This window comes from Corvus hawaiiensis, chromosome 1 (assembly GCF_020740725.1).
Source record: "Corvus hawaiiensis isolate bCorHaw1 chromosome 1, bCorHaw1.pri.cur, whole genome shotgun sequence".
Taxonomy (NCBI): Eukaryota; Metazoa; Chordata; class Aves; order Passeriformes; family Corvidae; genus Corvus; species Corvus hawaiiensis.
In genome coordinates, this window is record NC_063213.1 from 55,058,659 (window position 1) to 55,078,352 (window position 19,694).

Genomic DNA, 19,694 nt, shown 5'->3' on the forward strand with positions numbered 1-19,694 from the left:
TTCTTGTTGTGGGGGAAGAAAGGAGAGGTGAGATTTGAGTTTTAATTGGTGCAAGGGGAAATCCCCTCTCTTTTATATACCTGGTTCAGAGAAAAACACAGGTAATAACAATAAAAAAAAGTCTTAGGACAGGAGCACAATTCTTTAAGCATTTCCAGGTCATCTTGGAGGTGGGGGAAGGGAGTTATCATTATAAAAGCTTCCCCTGAGGTTCATTTGGGAACTCAGTTGTGAGATTTGTAGGAAGTTTTAACTTGTGCGAAATCTGTGAGTTTATTGCTTGAATTAACTCTGAACTGAGGAATAAAGTATACTTAATGCACTTTTAAAGCACTGTTTTACTTCCCCGTTTGTTTCTATAAAAGGATGCTTTCCAAGCTGATCTGTGCAGTATATTTGTCCCTCTAGGTTTTACCTTAATTTGCTTGCTTGAGCCAGAACTAAAGAGACTTGAATATCTGGTCCCAGAAATTATTCTTTCACTGTGTACCACTGTCATTTCTGTCTTGCTTTCCATTTAAAAGATTCCAGCTTCCAAGACTGCAGTTTTCAGGAACTAGAAACCTAAAATGGCAATGCTTCTCTACAGGGTAGTAACTGCAAAGATAAAATAAATCGGATAAAAAACTCAGAACAGTTGTTTTAGTCCAATTTGCAGTTGATGTGGGATAAAACACCAGCCTGTTTAAAACTAAAAGTGAGAACAAAAAATCCCCTAACTTTTACATATGGCTGCAAGGCAGTTTATTTGGAGCAAAAACCCTCTAAAGCTATTCCAAAACTACTTGCTTGTAGAGGCAAGGTTTTTCTATAGCAGCAGGCGTGTTGAGGTGTGTTGCCCTCTGCTCTGCAGGGTTAGCAGATCTGCTCCCACCAGCCCCCTTGCCCATCAGCTGCCAAAGGCCGCCTCAAATAGAATAGCAGCAGAAGGTGGTGCCACACTTCACCTCTTTTATGTCAGAAAAAAGGACATTTTCATGTCCTCCCCCGTGGGTTTCTTCACCCTCTGAAAAAATACTTGAAGGATTATATTACACTTCCTGGACAATTTGATCAGGGAACACTGTTGGCAAATAATGTTTTATATTTGCAAATTTGCCTTTTCTTTCTTTTTCTGCATCTAGCTCCTTCTTAGTGTAGGCAGCTTTGTCTACCCTTAAAGCTGTCCTGGCAAATGCTGTGTTGTATTCCAACTGAGCCTATAAAGTTTACAGAATAACAGGGCTGCTTTAATGTAGCAAATGGAAGGGCCAGAGATAGGCCAAAATTACTTTGACATTTAAAAAGTCCAGCCTCTTTTGCTTTACACTTTCACTTAGTGCTGAAGTTGAGAAACACTTAGAAAAATAAAGCTTTACAGTTTCCTGTTAAATCTAACTATTTCATACTGTGTAATTAATTGTGCCCTTGCTCTTTCAATCCTCTCAAACTGAAATTAATAACATTGTGGGAAGCCATGAATTTACAAAGATGTGTAGTTTAAAAACTGTGAAGAAATATTGATTCAAAGAACAAAGTGAGAGAAACATAATAAACATTCTGCCTGGGGAAGAAATGAGCCTGTTTCTTCATCTCTTGTCAGCTGGAGTCTCTGAATTCCCCCACCTCGGTACATCTCATGAAGTGAGTAATTTGAAGTAGATGACTTGTGGCTGCACGGTACAGCAACATGGAAATCTTCTGGCTCCACCGCACTTACAGACCTTCATTTGTTATGCTCTGTCAGCTGCACACAATGCAAAAAATCTACCCAGTTTAATCTTCCATCTCATTTAATATCCAGGATCAAATGAGGATGGAAAATTGGGGACTGAAGTTATTTGTCCTTAGTCATTAGTCACCTTTAGTCTTAAGTCACTTAGTCCTAAGTCACCTTTATTCATTTCACAGAGCAGGACAAGTAGCTGCATGTTGTTGATTTTACTATTCCGTAACTCAAAAAGGAAATACTACTTTGTTTTCTTCTTACTGTTTTCCTGCAGTCTGCTCTGACCTGAGCCACACAGCTTCTGGCAGCAGCACAAGGCCAAGCAGTGGGATAAAACATGGATGGCAAATGTTCTTGCCACTGCTTCCCCCACAGGTCCCACTGTGTCTCTCCTTCGGGGTCATTCTGTCTCTGGAGGCACATGCCATCCTGCCCATAAAGGAAACAAAGAAAGTTCATTGCTGCAGTGCCAGATCAAAACCGATATGGACCCTAAAGGTCAGAAGGGCGATAACTGCACAGAGCTGGCCATGATAACTTCATCACACTATAGAAGGATTGAACAGCATAATCCTAATTTAAATGCCTGGTGTCTGGCCCTCTTATTCCCTAGTGAAGCAAACAAGAAAACAAAAATAAAGGAGCCTGAAATTTCTGGGGAACGTGGGCATGCCAATAAAATATTCATAGAACCAAAGATAAACCTTGCATGAAGAAGGTATGAAAGAAGTTAGGAATTTTACCACCAGCTCTGGTGATAGCAGCTGTGTCTGAATTGGGGCAGGACAAGATATAGCTGTTTTTGTCCCAGGACCAACTAAGCAAGGACTTGGAGTCCAACCAGCTTCCTCCAAGAAGCCCCAGAGAGCTGCACCCATAGCTTCCCACCAGGAGGACTAGAACATGGCCACTGCTTTCATGGATATGGGCATGGGGTTTTTTGTGTCAGCAGCTGCTTTGCTGGTGCCAGTGGATTACGGTGCTGACTGGGGATGAGATCTCCTGTCACTACCTTGAGCTCTGCACCCGACTGAAGTGATTTTTCCTGGCATCTGCCTGTGTTGAGTCAAACCCACCTGCAAACTTAAAGTAGAAAAATGTAGCTAATAATCAAACAAATCCTTTCAAAGAGACTGGAGGGCAGGAAGAAGGAATAATTGCAACACGAATAACAGAAAAGGGAAGAAAGGTTTGGCTGAGATCTAAAAAGGACTTCTGAGATGAGTATTTGCTGTGCCTGGTAGTTAAGTATCTGGCTGCCTACATGGGTTTATTACCCTGAGTTGAGGGGTAGGGTTCAAAGAGGGTAGGGCCTTAGTTGCTCAGAAAAATTAAAGCAGTTAAAAGTAGCTGCTCAGCCCCTGGGAATAAAGTCCTAAAAGCCACCAGTTGGAGGAGAGAACTGCCCAACCTAAAGTAGTAGAAAAGGCCAGTATTTCTAACTTGTAAAGAGAACAAATTCTACCAGAGCAATTCTCACTCTTTTCTCCATCTACAAATATACTGGACACCCTTATATTGATTTGAATGTGCCTGTGGAGGACACTAACCTGAATTTAACCAAAGCTGTTCCCAAATTGCAGGTAAAAAGAAATGCAGAAAGAAATGTTGATCTGCCTCCTCCATTTGTTGTTCTTTAAATGAGGCATGAGCCTGCTTCTAATGAGTAACTTGAGAGACAAAAGGAGGGCTCTTAGCTTAGGTGGGAAATTCCCAGGAATTCAGGAGCAAAATCCTGCTTTTCAGTGAGGTGAAACTATTTTCTGAATTTTTACCCCAAGATAGAGCAACTCATACATTAAAAGTCTGTATTGCTTAGGGAATCATATCACTTGCTACAGCTCCTGGAGTAATTTCCCAAAACAAAATATATTTGTCTTTTCCGTTTAAAAAGATTTAAGATACTCAACACACATGCCATGCTAAGGGAATTCTTGTTTGTAACAACAGTAAGAACATAGTGAGATCCAAAATACTCCACGTGGTAACTGTCATGGTTTAGAAAACAGAAAAACAAAACCTCTGTTCCTCAGATATTTCAATCCTTTGGACAGAAAAATAATTAACACAAATCATTATGCTTTAGCTCACTGATTAGCTTCTCAGAGACTTCAGAGACTTCAGAGACCTCAGAGACCTGTTTCCCTTTTCTCTGTCTTTCAGAGTGATCCCTATTTATCTTAATTCCCACACGTCTTTTCTAAAAGCCATTGTGTGGGAATATTCTGGGGCAGGATGTACTTGCTACTTTGAACCAGGGATTGAACAGATAATGACCCATTGCTATTGTCTTGGCAATATTGCACTATCATTACAGAAAAAATGAGTTTGTTGGATGTCTAATAATCATTGCTACTGTTATTGATACTATTAACGTATTTTTATGTCAGCTATTGTTATTTATACTATCTTAATAAAATCTTAATGTGTAAATTAGTAAAGTAAAAATGTACACTGTTATACAGCACTCCCTTTCAGCTTCATTTCTCTTGGTTGCTCTTTACCTACTGGGGGGACACAGCCAAAGGACATTGCAGGGACAAAATATATTTTTGAGGTGAGAAAATCCTTCCCCATTGGGAGAATCCTTTGCCACAGCTGGCTGTACTAGAAGACACCTGAACCCAAACAGTTAGGACATTCAAGGAAGTCTTGTATTTCAACTTTTTCAATAGTGTTATGGTGTAATTATCTCACCTGCAGGACATTTATGGGCTCAAATCTGCACACACAAGTTGTTTTAATCACAGGAGTACCATGTGAAGCATGTGCAGGAACGTTTCCATAGAGTCACTTTAAAGACTGCCTTGTAGCTGCTCTCATTTTATGAACAGAAGCTAGCTGTGGGTAAGCACCTTACCATCTTACTTCTCATGAAAAAGATACTCCAAGGCAGTAACTTTCAACTTTTTTTTTTTTGTTTGGTTTTTTTTTTTTTTTTAAGGTGAAATCCTGAAAACTCTTTCCAGGGAAAAAGGGGATCAGGCTGAAACCCATTAACAATAAGACTGCTTTTCACAGGAGTTTTTGCAGAGTCCCTCTCTCTTCTCCTTCCAGACTGTCTCAGACCATGGGATGAAAAACATTGCTCTGAAGTTAGTTTCCAAATGACAACATAAAGCAATGAAACAGAAATACCTCTGGCACTACTGTACTTAGATGAAACATCATTTTTCCCTGTAGTTCTAAAATAGCCTAAGAAGGAAAAGGTAAAGCTGCTTCATAACCTCATATTCTTTCAGAAAGTGTAATTGAGTCATAATCAATTAGACAATTTAAAAGCCTGTAATGAATTAAAGATATGATTTCTTTGTAGTTGCATAATGGTTGGAAAATCGATTTCTCAGAGACAAGACAGCAAATGCTTAACCTGGGTTACTGTACTGTGTTCCCTGACAATCCTCAAGTGAGATTGAGTTTTTGAAGCAATTTTACTTTTAGCTGTGTTTTCTTTAGGTGTGAGAATCAAAGTTGTGCAGTCCTAAAGTTACAGGTGTGAGGATCAACTCCTTGCATCCTTCCTTACCCTCATAAACAGGCATCAGATTGAGATGGGTTGGTGACCAGGTTTTTATTTTGGTAATTTTATTTACAGTCTTACAGGAAAAGTGCTGGTGTCTGAAAGCGAGCTTTGGGGATTTAGACACTTTCTTCCTTCTGTGGCATTATATGGGTAATTTGGTGGTATCTCGGAGCATAAAACATTTGGCTGTAGACTTGTTATGAGCTGGTTATCTTCCCTTTGCAAATCAAATTAAAGAAACAAACTGGGAAATGCCCTGTTTGAAGGATGGGTGGGTTTTTTCAAGGATGGCAAAGAGACAAAGTAGATAAAGGCTGATATTAGCATTCCTACATTTAGTTCCTGTGACTATAGACATTATAGACATTAACCTGTTTAATATGAATACTGTCTCTATAGCCCTCACAAAATGCTGGTAATAAGAGCTAAACCGTGCTGTATTTCATTTCATTCCCGCTGATAGCATTTATCAGCAAAATCTGGATTTAAAAACCCCCAAAATATGCAATTTAAGCCTCATCATAACTGGACTGCTGAGGAGGAAAGTGAGGGGATTATCTGGAGCCTGGAAGCACAAATATAAGAGTGTATTGTCAGCATGGGCTATAGGCCTTTTAGCAAATGGTAGTGTAAGCTTCAGCTGACAGGCCTTTTCACAACTGACAGATGAAAATATGGAACTTAAATTCTTCATGACAGATAGCTGTGCTGAATGAAGAGGCCAATGGGACAATGCTGGTCTGGGGGCGAGAGTGACAAATACAGGCCCAGTGTCTACAGCGCGGGACGGCTCTTTGTAACACACACAATTCATTCCTCGAGTCTCTTCCATTTTGCCAAGCAAACTGTTACAGCAGGATGGGGTTTTTTTCCCTTTCTTTTTGTTTCAGATCAACATCTTTTTTTAGTAGATGAATGCCAAGCCTTAAAAGATGGGAGTGGAAGATTAAATGTAATATGAAGGAATGAAAGATATTTCCTGGATGCTTCTCCATTGGACTTTTCCACTCCAACACACTGCTATTGTAGGAAGCTTATTCACTGGTTTATGAACTGTGCTTAATCCTCAGTGATGCAAAGCTTTGTCAAAATTTTTAAAAATTGTATTTTGAAATGACAGCTTCTTTCTGTCAGCACCCCACCTCTCCAGCCCTGCCTGCTCATATGGTTGCACTCCCAGTCAGGATGCTCCTTGGTGCAGGATGGGACTCCTGGCATGAGATGGAGGTCCTGGGAGTAGAGCCCAGCCCGGGCCCTGCCTTCAGATGCGGTTTTGTAGCAGGAAAAGCACAGGGAAATATTCTGTGCAGTCAGAGGGGCCCTGGACACCTGCACTCGCAGAGCCCCAGTCCTGCTGCTGAGCTCTCTCATGGCTCCACCACTGGTGCCTGCAGCACCTGCCCACAGGGAGGTTGCTCTCCCACGGCCCCAAGAGACTCCTGAGGTGCAGCTGCCTCCTGTGGACAAGCAGCTCCTGAAGATGTTGCTACCTCATCTGCCAGCACCAGTTTCCAAGCTGGTCTCCTTCAAGCCATGCTCTGTCCGAGACGTGGCCTGTATGGTTGCCAGACGGTTTCCGGGCAGGAAAGCTCCTGGCTTGGTGTCCTGCAGGGCATCACACCAGATGATGGCAAATGTATCCTCTGGCCTTCAAGTCTATGAAAAAGAAGAAAACACCCAGGCAGGTTTTGTTGGTTTGTTTGCTTCTCTTGCAGAAGGAAGTGCCCAGCTATGGAGCTGTTATGGTCTCCCCTGTGTTTTCAGCCTCATTACTGGGCTATAAAAAGGGGAGATGGGAGCCAAAAATAACAACACACAGTATGGCCTCTGGCCAATCCCAGAGTCATTACCTCCACAGAGTTCTCTCTGAAGTCAATGGACTGTAGGATCCAATCCTTAGTATTTGTCTTCTTTTATACAATTTGTAATTATCAATACAAAAAGCCAGAAAGCCCTAAGGTAATATGTTAATTCTTACCAGATGTACTGTATGTATCCTTATATGCTAGAAGCCTGGCAGGACTGCAATGTCACAACAGACATTTACTGAAGTACCTGGGGAAATGTAACAAAAAGTGTTAGTAGAAAATGGTCTTTCAGCTAAATTACCTAATATATTTGCTAATGGTATCTGATTTAAAAGCCATAAAAATACTAAGTTAAAAGCACATTAGAAGATGTGGTATATTTATAAGTGTTTGTCACCTTGGCAACAAAAGAGAAATTCCAAATCTAACACTAGCTTTCATGGGCCAAGACCTTTGAAAATTGATAAATACCTACTCTTTATAGCAATGATCTTCTCTCAGTGAAGAAATACCCCACTGTAAAAGGAAGTTCTTCATTGCATAACAAGATTTGTGATAGCTTTCAGCTATGGTTTTGCCCTGTCTGCCCACTGTATTATAATTTATAAAGTCTTGACAATGAAAACAATACGTTTGTAAATATGATAAAGCACTGATCTTTTTTGTACCCTTTTTGTAACTTTGAGCCTTAATTTCCTTTATACAAACCAGGTTTCTTACCATCTTTCTGAGCTCTAACCTGGCCTGGGTCAGTCTGCAGATCCATAGTTCTGCTCTGATGGCTGTGGTGGGGGCTCTTTTCTCCTGCCTATGAATATCTGTGGCACAAGCACTAAACTATGCATGCCTTGATAAAAGTAGTACCAGTTTCAGCTCTGCTTTCCTACATAATATATGGTCCCATAAAACTGCACTTTAAGACTAAAAGGAAAGCTATTTGCCCACTTGTAATGCAAATGCTTCCAGTATATTACCTCTGCCTACAACTGAGTATAGATCTTTATTATGTTAATTCTCAAAGCTCCACTGGTTTGCCCGTGAAGATCATAGGGACAGATCTACACAAAGAATTAAGAGTAACCAAAAAAAAATTCATGCTGTCAGTGGACCCCTCCGACACTGCAAATCTCTGTTCTGTGTGATGGCAACAAGTTTCCCTGAGTAACAGGGAGTCAAATTAACCACGAAAAAGAATGTCCCCAAAACTAAGCATTACCAAGCATAATTGTCCTTCACCTGTATCCTCACATCTGATGGAACTGATTAAACAACGTGATCACAAAAACAAAAGCAAAATCTGTTGTATGTGGGTAATCTCTCAGCAGAGGTGAAACCCTATGGATTCAAAGCTCCAAAATGCCTTTAAGGATTAGAGAAGCCTTTAAAGAGCTTTAGGTAGCACTAGATTAGGTACTGCTGAGTATCTCATATCCGTCTTTTTCTTCCTATTTTGTAGATGCTTTCATTTTTTTCCACTGTTGATTCATGATGCTGACAATTGGCTAAATTGAGTTGACAGCTGAATTGTCCATGATCTCAGGAGACACTGAGCCAAGCTGCGCAGAAAATATATACTTATTCTTCATTTGAATCAAGGATCTATGGGAGAAAGGAAATTATCAATATGAATTAAAAATTTGGAGAAGCTGCTTTGGAAAGAAGAACTTTTCATTTCAGAGTTGTTTAGGACATATCAGCATTAGTGTATAATTCTGCTATCCTGAGTCTAAAGTTTAGGGTTTTTTTTAAAATAGGAAATTTAAAACCACTTATTTCTAGTCCGATTTAGATCTCCCTGTGCAAGTGGTCATGCCTAACTAATTTTCATCATGAGCACACCTTGCTTTTGTTAAAATTAATGAGGACTGAGAGTGTTAATCAGATTGGACCTCCAACCTTGCCAGTGTTTCAGTGGCTTGAAGACCAGGCTCACAGCTCTATCCATCTCTATCCATCCATCGAGTTGTGCCCCAACACCTCCTGAGTGAACATCTCCAGTGAACCATAGAACTGACCCTTGTATTAGCGAAATTGCTTTTTAGCAAAATACGTGCAATTTATACGGAGCTGATAAAGCGTCTATTAAGGCACTGGTTAATAGATGTGGTTGGAGGTTTTTTCAAGTATTGATAATAGGGTGGAAAAAGGGTTTCAATTAACTGAGGCTGCAAGAATCATATGGATAGACATGTGTTCTTACACTCAAGTGCACAATTTTCACTGATTGATAAACCTAACACACCACTTGAGACTATATTCTAGTTACATCACTTCACCATTAAATTCTGCATTTACCCTCAAATGAATAGATTAACATTAAGCAAACTCTACTGAAAAACTGTACATTTCAGTGAAGCTTCAATATAAATTTGTACCAACCATAAAAGAAGATTACAATTTATCCTTTGAAAGTCATTATTTAAAATGTACAGTTCAAGTTTTCTATGCAATAAGTGTTTCAGATGTGCTTGTATAATATGTTTATGCAAATCTGCAAAAGACTAGCTACACCACTTATGTAATATAATATAATATAATATAATACAATATATAACTTATATAATAGAGTATATATGTATATTACATACAAAAATATAACACATACAAACATACTAATAATATTTAAAAAAATATTAAAAGGTGATTAAATTTTATTATGAAGGTGATTATGCACCTTATTTTAGCAAATCTGTATTAATAGTTGTTGCTTGCTCTTATGTATGCCTCAAATAGATTGGATTTTCATTTTATTTAAAATAAATAAGGTAAGTTATATGATTCTAGCAATAGAATCAGCATTTTATATGTTGGAGAAAAATGACTATATTATAGGGACATTCCTGAAATTCACTGAAAATGCCTTAAGAAGAGGTGTAAAATCAGTGCTGTTAAAGGTTTGTCAGGACTGTGGGCCAAATTTTGAGGAACAAGGAGTTGTTCTGTGAAAACCAGATGGCTAAAACCCACATTGTAATACTTCAAAGCATCTGGACTTCAGTACACAAGGTTTGGCTGCCCTCAGAACTAAAGACCAATTGCTACTTGCTTTGTGCATTTAAGAGGAGGTGGTTTTCCATTATACCCAAAAGGCAGCTGTCACGAGTCCTTGGTGAATATTTGGAGCCCCTTAGAGTCATTAGCAGTATGAAAAGATATGATGTTTCTAAATAGTCTTATATAACTTAGGAATTCTTAGTATCTGACAGCATAGGGGGGATCTGTCAACTTCTTTCTTTTTCTTTCAGCATTAAAAATAACATACATTTATTCAATTCTCTTTTTAGGTTATGGTTTAAACTCCTACAAATGAAGAGCCAGGCATTTAGATGTATTCAGTTCCACTGTGCCAATAAACCATGTGTGTGATAACTGGTTGGGATATAAAATTCTAAATTTAGTCACATTTTTGGGAATTGAGGAGCCATTGCTTCAGTTGACTCTCTTAGATCTGCATGTGATTGTTTAAATTTATTTTTCCTTGTGGCTTACATACAGCCTGCATAAACACTGAACATACAATTTCAAACCTTATTGTTTTGTTTTGGTTATACTTCAGACTGCAGCCACCTCAAACCACTTCTGAGTGAAAACACAATGGCAAAAATGGACTTTTCCCTCCAGATGACATGGCAATGTAACACAAAGAACAAAAATCTTCTTTTTTGAGGCACTGATTTTTTATATGGCCCATGAATAATTTGCCATTAATGTACAAGAACTTTTGTGAAGATGGTGCCATAGTCAGGCAGAATGATACAATGGAGAGGACCTAAAAGTCCCAGCATTTCTGAGACTTTGTTTTTTAAATAATTTTTGCTGTCTTAACTTTGAATATATTATCCGTTTCCTCAAAGACTGGAAATTTTTCTGCTGACCGAAGTTTTCTATCTTATTGGTGAGCAAAAAACTGTTGACTTAAAATATAGCTATCTGTTCTGAATGGTTTTAATAAAATCAGTGGTACCACAAAGGGAAAATAAAATACTATCTAGATTTGCAAGAACATGAAAACAAGATTATAAAGCAACCTTCCAGACCTCAAATATCTGACCTGCAGAAGAGCTTAGCATTGGCATCTCTGGGTGTTTCAGATCTTTCAAAATCAGGCCCAGAACCTGAATGTCACCACAAGACATTTTCATGCTATTTGCAGATTTTCCTGACAATACTTCCAGCTTTTGATTGTGCTAAAGGCTTAAAAGCAAATCAGAGAAAAGACTCCCTTATTGTGTATTACAAAAGATACAAGACAGAAACAGTAAAACTGAGAGTGCTGTTTCCTAATGCTCTCCTTCACATGACAATCAGTTTAGATCTTTTACTTTCTTTCTCAGTCAACCTCAATAGCAATGTACTCAAATCTAACTTTCCTGCTGTAACATACTGCTGTAGGTGATCCTACACACTTTTAATTTACTTTGTATGTTAGAATAATAATTAGCACCACTGTACTATCTTATTAGCCTGCTTAATTGTGTAGTTTATCTGTACAATAAGTACTGTACAAGTAAATATTTTAACTTATGTGTTTGTGTACAATGTAGACAAAAGGATTTCATATATACTCAATAAAACCATTAGTTTTGTAGATTTGTTTGGCATATGCTCACCATTTACTCTGATGCTGTTTTTATAAGAATTCCAGCTGTCATTGATGCCACTGTACTTGGTATGGGACTAAGGATTATAGTTCCAAAAGACTTATGTGCTTTGGAAAGCAGATAGGACCATAACAGTTTGTTAGGACCATAACAGCTTGTTTTCTAGGGTTTTCTTTAAAATATAATTAAGAATAAGTTCCTATCTAACAGAAACAGAAAGAACTATCAGTTTTTCACAGTTGTACATATAATGGCCCAGAGTTGGCTGGGCCAACTGCTGCACTCATGGGAGCTGGTTAGATGAGCCGAATTAAGATCGTGACTTGCCCAAATTGATCCTTGTGGCTTTGATTTGATGTACTGCATCAACTTCACTTGGTAATCTAAGATAAAAAGCAAACTCAGATAAAAAAGGTCTCAAGAGTGTCCTTGTTTAGAAAGAAATTAATTGACACCTCTGCTAGTGGCACAGCATTTCTTCATTCATTTCTGTGGAAAACCACTAGATGATTCATCAAAACCTCTATGTTTGCTGACGAAGACATGACAAGTTAACAGGAGCTCTGAGGAAGAAGGTATCCTCTGCTTTGCAGGATGGATGAGGAGGAGCTTTGGGGCTCTATGGGCTTCTCCATGCCATGGACACCTCTGTCTACTTTTCCAGCTGGGGTGGCCTTGCTGCTGCTCTGCCTGGGCAGCAGCTGGCAGCACAGGAGCTGGGGGGCCCAGCTCAGTGGTCCTGCTCATGCATCGCACTGGCCCTGCACTGCTGGCACATGTGTTGCATCTCCTGGGAGCTACATCCATGGCATCAGGATTAAAACACGCCTTAGACACCTGACTTTCATTGACTGCATATGTCTATGTGATAAAATAACCCCTGTTTGCAATGAAGATGTGTCCACAAGCGTAGGAAGCAAACCGACTCCACAACACTTCTTCACAGGCCATGGATGAGCCACGCTGGGGCACAGGAGCAGTAAGAAGTGAGGAGCAGTGGAGGGCAAGAAGTGAATTGCAGGGGCAGAAACCAACATACCTGGACCCCAATTGCCCGTCAGCTCACTGAAGGGATGGGGAGGGAGGGAAAGTGGGAACCAGCAGCAAAAACAAAGGGAGCTGAGGTGAGAAAGGAGGGAGGAGAGGTGTTTGACTGAAGCAGAGCCTGAAGAAAGGTGAGGAAAGGTAATTCCAAGTGTTTGCTCAATTGTATATGTCTTCTTTTTTCCCCTCCATACACAAATCAGTAATTAAAAGGCTGTGTTAACTGGCAATAAATTAAATTAAGTGGAATTCCCTGCATTGAGGCTGTGCTGCCTGTGGCACTGCAGAACAGCTGAACGACAGCCAGGGCTGGTGACAAGCAGGCCCCAAGGGGTTGGAAGGGCAGCGAGTACACTCTTGCCTGCCAGCACAGCAAAGCCAACACCAGCAGCATGCTCTGAGTGACAGACTGCTAGTGCCAGCTCCCACCAGACACACTGGAGAAGCTCCTGGGGGCATTGCTGAGCTGTTAAGTGAGCTAAACAGATACATTTAGGGCTAAAACTGCCCTGGAAGAATTTTGTCAGAGAAATGTGGCCAACAAGGATGACTGTTGCTACCTGAACTTGTAAGAGATTATTTCCATCTCCTGACTTCTCATACATAATTATGGGGCAAGTCCTCCTAATATAGTCAGAGATGAGATAGGTCCCTTCAAATTACATTTCAGGGCTGATATTCAAACCCAGGTGCTCTGAATCTCCACCTTGAAGAGCCCATTTATCTCTTTTCTGAACTGAGAGTAGAGAGGGGCTGTCTAAGTCCCCTAAGGTGAGGGTGGCCTCAAGTTCAGTGGCCTGACTCTGGCTCTTGAAACAGTCTAAGTATCAGAAAGTCCCACAGCTTGCCAGGATTACTAATGAATAGCCCTGCTTACCTATCTGAACATCAGAAATAATGCTTAGTAACAATTCCCAGGCTACAACATTTGATTTTATTTGGGTTGAACTTCATCCTGATGCCACCTTAGATATGTTAAGGTAGAAGTATATTTGAGATGGAAAAAAAGGCCTACTCTGTTCACCTGATTCCTAAGAGTCAACCTATCCAGTGACTATCTCCTGTTGAGGTTACCACAGTGTAGTATTTTCAGGGCAGCCACGGCAGAATAAATTAAGTCAGTTGTGTAGTAACATGAACAGGACACTTAAGTACAAAACTCAGTTATTTCAATGTATGGTCAGAATTCAGTCACTTAAACATAGGCAACGGATGTCATTTTAGAAACCCTGGGGTATTTTGCCCCATCTCCAGCTGCAGTTGGGAAGGGCCAGGGTCTCCCAGGTTACATCAAGTGGCTCTGTGTTTTAGGGCGTTTCAACTGATCTTAGAAACCTTTGCTTAGGCAACTGAATATACCCTGATTCTTGCAACAAAATTCAAGTCATGGTGAAAGGTACCTAGTGGTTAATTCCATTGTGGTTATCCCTTTTATGTTCAAAACATCCTTACAATTTGCATCATGGTTCGGCAATAAACATTCTGCCTATACAGCTACATGGAATACACAGTTATCCCAGGGCTACTTGGCTCTGTAAAATCTGGTTCTGGATGTATCTGGTACTCTTCCAGGATGTAGAGCTGAGAGGCCAGAGATCAAGTGGCCAGAAAATGAAAGGGGAACAATATTTAGGAAGATTCCTGCACCTTATACAGAGGAAGAGTCAAAGGAAAATAACAGTGAAAATTTGTAATGATGGACTCAGAGGAGAAGAAAGATGATACCAGGAATGGTAAACAAAGGCAGGAAATAGCCTGCTGGTGGTGTTAGTTCTTGATTAGGAGCCCGTTAAGTTTTGGCTAGAGGGCTAAACCCAGGGAGACATTTTGTCAGCCCCAATGTGGAGAGAAAACAGAAAGACAATAGAACAATTAGACAGAGGAAGAGAGCAGAAGTGAACAAACATATTGCCCCTATTACAATGACACACAGCTAGAGCTTTGTAGCAATACTGCCCAGCTGCCTTTAGACTGAGTGAAAATGAGAAAATAAATCAAACCCTCTTTTGACTGTCAAGGGCAAAGAGAGAACTGTTTCTATTTCAGCCACTGGTAACCTGATAGCTTGCCACAGTATATTTCACATAAGGAAGTCTGTAAAGCAACATCTAAGTGTTCCTTGTGATTAATATTCCTTATGATCTGCAGCCACCTAATCGCATCCTGACCCCAGTGAGGGTCAGCTCTGAGAACGGATGGGCTGTGGGAGCAGGGTGGGCTACCAGGAGGTGCTGGTGAATGATGGAGCAGCTGGAGAGAAAAAGAGGACCTCTGCAGGCATGAGTAAACAAATAGTGGCAAACCAAAGGCACTGACCTCAGGAATAATGCCATGGGTCCAGAGTTGTGCAGAGCTATTGAAAGAAGCAGGGCAATCCGTGCCCCACTTCCAGATGCACTGAATGTGGGATACGCTTTTTTCCTTCAATTTAATCCAAAAAAACTACAGCATGACATGCAGTACTATCCTGAGATACAGAACACTATCTCTGAAGGGATTCCTAGGATGCATTAGTCAGTGCTTGGACTGCCCAACACACTACAGGATAGATATTCTGCATTGCACAGAAATTCACACATTCTGAATGGTAACAATGGTAATAAGCTTTCCTGTGGGGTTTTTTTTGGTTGGTTTTTTTTTTTCAGGAATTAGGTGCATTCCTGGATATCTAACAGCCTGGACCATAAATAAGACAGTCCCTCTCCCACCCAGATAAGATTTGCAGGCACAACTGATATGAGACAGATGTCTGAGCTGGAGGACCATTAGATGTAGATCTGTATCCAGATTTCACATGATATTGATCCGTCCACATACTATGCCAATTTTCTTTGCAGCACGGGGTTTCTCTGAATAGACACTGTATGGTAGCCTGGAACCATGCAGACCTCCAAAACAACAGTATACTCAATTTATCTAAAATACTTGATACGGCTTTGAGGGTTTTTTTCAACAGAACACATTTAACTGCTTATAAGCAAATTAATTTCCAACCTGTTCTATTTTCTCTTCTTAATCTTATCCTCAGAATATGCTTTCAGACATTAAAGCATCCAAATAAAAGAAAATTGGCCCAGGCATTGAAATGAATAGTAGTCCACCTAAAAATAATCTGGAAATTTTAATGAGTGTACTACAAACACTTTTTGTTTCACCTTGAAAGAAAAAAAAAAGGCTCTAATTCTGAAAAAAAAGGTTTATTTCCATTTTTTATTTATTCAAATTACACTCTGAATAAATAAATCTACATAATCCACCTCCCTGTTAGACAACTTGCAGTAACATTTGCCAAGAGAAAGACAGGCTTTTCTGATACTAATGCATAAAACATGCTGAATAAAAAAATTAAAACAAATCATATTGTGTAAATAGCTGATGTGGAACTCTGGAAAGAATAATAGAGGTACTGATGAATTACTCAGGATTGTCTTGTTCAATTATTTCCAACATGTTACCATTTAAGGGTATATTTAACTAAAGATTTTAATAGAGACAGTCATATCCCAAACCACTGAAATCTATAGGAATTTTTTCCCTTGAATTTCCATGCAACAGGCATGTAGATCTCTCTGCTGAAGCACACAATATTGTCAGGCTCTTGGTCTTGGAAAACCAACCTATTCAGCATGTAGCTGGTGTACTGTGCAGGGGCTGCAGCTCCAAGAAAGCAGATCCCTTATGCTGTTTTGGGAATGTAGGAAGTGCCTTCCCTAATTTGATCAAAAGTAATCCTTGCTCTGTGCATCCTGTGTCCATGTGAGATACAGGCTTGGTGACTGTAAAGGTTGCTGCCAGTCTTGGGACAGGGGAAGGATCAAACAAAAATCACTGGCAGTATGCTCTTTAGAGGTATCCATGGCCTTTCCCCACTCTCACTGCATAGGGTAGATGCTGAAAGGCAACTCTTATTCTTTACGGTCCACTCAGAAACTATCAAGCTCTGATCATGCTTGGAGCTTGGACACCCTCCTGCAAATTTTCCACATTGGAAAATCTGTTCTGGACAGCTGAATCCTTATGCTATTTTCCTTAAAGAATTAAAACTATTCCATGGGGCTGGGTCCACCAAAAGGCTTGAGTAGTATAAACTGCATCATCACATTTTTACATGCTGTGATGCTTTGTGGAATTTGAAGATATCTTTTCTCAGTGCAGAGATGTAAGTTCCTCAAATGCTTCCTGGAGGCAGTGAAGTGTGGGATATACAAAGCCTACAGACTGGAAGCTACCTAAGAAGGCCAGTAAGAAACCTTAAGAAAATATGATTTAATCCCGTGCCTCTGCTGAGAAATCCCAGCCACAAGATTGGCACTAAAAACTGTGTTTTCTAACAGCTACCTGCAGGAGAGTAAGTTCTTTCTATTTGCTTACTGTATAGTCTGGTTGTTAGGAACATACATCTGGGATATGGTATGTCATACCCATCCACCAGCTGCCAGGAGATTCTCCTTGGTAGGCTATTTGCTGTTGCAGACAGAGTTGTTTACTTGTCAAATCTGCTCCACCATGCGTGAAAATACCTGTATATACTTTGGAGGAGTTTGATCCCCAAACAACCAGCAAACACTTGGCATTCACACCAGGTCAAATCCAGCTTGGACATAGTGGAAATCTGAAGGTAAGCCTGTTGCCTTGCCCTCTGGGAACTTTTTTTGCAAGGTCTAGCAGGCTGGCTTGGAGAATGCCTCCCAGATCAGGTCCTTCAGGCAACAGAGGATGGGCATACCTTGATGAGAGAAACACAACATGCCAGATACCTATGCCCTTGGAGATCTTACTAGCAGAGAGTTAAAGCATTTGGGAAATGACAGTGAGGTCTGCATTCATGCATTCATCTCCTAAAAAGGCTAGGCAAGCTAATGAAATTCCAGGTTTACAAAACCTGTGGTATTGGATTTAAACCAATGGATTCAGAGTTTTTATTTTTAAAATCATAATTTTAAAGCAATCTTACAAGTAAAGTAGGTAAATCTGAAACAAATTTTGTTCATATTTCTAAGCTAATTTCTAATTGCTTTGGCTACAAACTTTTCTCATCTTTAAACAAGAGCCAAGCTCCTTATTTAATGACAAAACTCCAGAAACCACAAATTTAAGAGAACCATCAAAAATTTGAGATTCATAGTAAAGGAGGAGGTTTGGACACTACAGATTTTTGTGGCAACACAAGATTAAGTCTGGGTAACTGGTGATACAGGAATACTCATCTCCATAGGTGGGAAATGCATAGGAGGCCTCAAATCCAAGACTGATTCTGGTCCGACTCTACATCAGTACGGCACTGCTTCAGGAGTCCTTGATTTTACTTGTTTCACTGTGCAGCGGCCAGCCATATTCTCTTGGGAAGTGCAGATTCTTCTTTTCATGGGCATTCCAGAGCTTCCTAACCAGCAGCTTGGGAGAGAAGGAAGAGAAAGAAGGGGCGGAAAGAACTGTTGAATCTTTTCTCTACAGCAGATATGTAGGGAAAGTCTATGAAACAAGGTCAGGCTGCTTCCTGTTTCAGGGATACTTGAAGCTACTTGTCCATAGGAGTTTCCAAGTTACATTCTTTCTTGGATAATCTAGGTGCAACTGAGTATCTCATTATTCCCCAGTGTGATCCAGACTTCACAGTTCAGTCAGGTTCTAGGTTAGGCAAAAACCAGAGGGTTTGAATACGAGCCTTAGTAACTGAATGATCATGGATCATTGCAAGCTTTTGATATGACAGACCCCTATCCACTTTATGACTTTATCTTGTACTGGCTTGGAGCAATATATCTATTATTCCAAAATGCACGACTTGCTGATAATCCCAGCTAAGTTACCACAAGATTTCACATACTGATTTATTAAACCAGAGTTTTCATGATTTCACAGTCATCACTGCCAGTCAGTCCTTCTGTCACAAAAAACTAGAATGTAACCGCTCGATTAGGCCTTTCACCTGGCAGAAGGACTCATTTCCCACCTCGCCTTACCTGTGGCTGCATGGCAGAACATGCTTACGCTGGGTTCGAACTCAATGATATATGAATTCCCACACCAGTGTTTTGTTGTTTTCCTGACTTTAAACCTAGGCCACAGTATAACCCAGCTGTGAAAGTCACTGCCTTGTGAATCAGTTTCTCGCAGAACAAAAATCCCAGCCCCTCCACCAAATTGGCAGTACTGTTGTAAGGTGATTGCTGGGAGAGAAGCCACTGGTGCTGCCATGCACACAAACTTGTTCAGGCTAGTAAGTGCTGAACTTTGCCTTTGTCGATATCATCAACAGAATCTAGATTTAAGTGAATGAATACACTTTGGAATAATAAAAACCCATAGCATTTCTACTTTTCATGTAACACCCTAAACTCTTAGTGAATAGCTTAGTCAAACCCTCTCTTTTAAGCTGCTGGGTTGTTTCTCCGATGTGATGGACAAGGAATTTAAAAGACAGCAAATTAGTTATAAGTTTTCACAGAATCACAGAGTCAATCAGGTTGGAAAAGACCTCTGGGATCATCGAGTCCAACCTGTGGCCAAACACCAACTTGTCAACTAGACCATGGCACTGAGCGCCACGGCCAGGCTTTCCTTAAACCCCTCCAGGGACGGTGACTCCACCACCTCCCTGGGCAGCCCATTCCAACGTCTAATCACTCTTTCTGTGAATGAATTCCTCCTAATGTCCAACCTAAACCTCCCCTGGCGTTTTGAAACATTATGTCGAAGTGCCAGAAGGGAAAAAACCCTAACACCATGACTTAACAGATTAAGGAGACAAGGCTGATACTCGATAGGTTTTGCCTGAGTACAAACCAGTGATGTAAGAATGTAGAGAACAGACGCACTCAGTAGCGGCAGCGGCCTGTGCAGTTTGGCCTGACGCTGCAGGGAACGGGCTTGTTCTTCCCACAGCACTGAGGACAGAAGCGGCACTTCCCGCGGGGGTACCTGAGCCCGGCCTCGGTCCGGGCCCGGGAGCAGCGGGCGGGGCCGGGAGCAGCCGGGACCCGGGAGCGGCAGGGCGCAGGCGCGGGCCG

General features: G+C 40.6%; 1 long non-coding RNA gene across 1 annotated transcript; it reads right to left on the reverse strand.

Annotated features, from left to right (window-relative positions):
- Nucleotides 1–15,875: 15,875 nt before the first annotated feature.
- On the reverse strand, nucleotides 15,876–19,662 carry LOC125326658. The gene is made up of 2 exons (XR_007203927.1): nucleotides 19,471–19,662; nucleotides 15,876–18,078 (listed from the first exon to the last, which is right to left on the reverse strand). It is a non-coding gene; the product is annotated as an uncharacterized LOC125326658 (long non-coding RNA).
- Nucleotides 19,663–19,694: the final 32 nt, after the last annotated feature.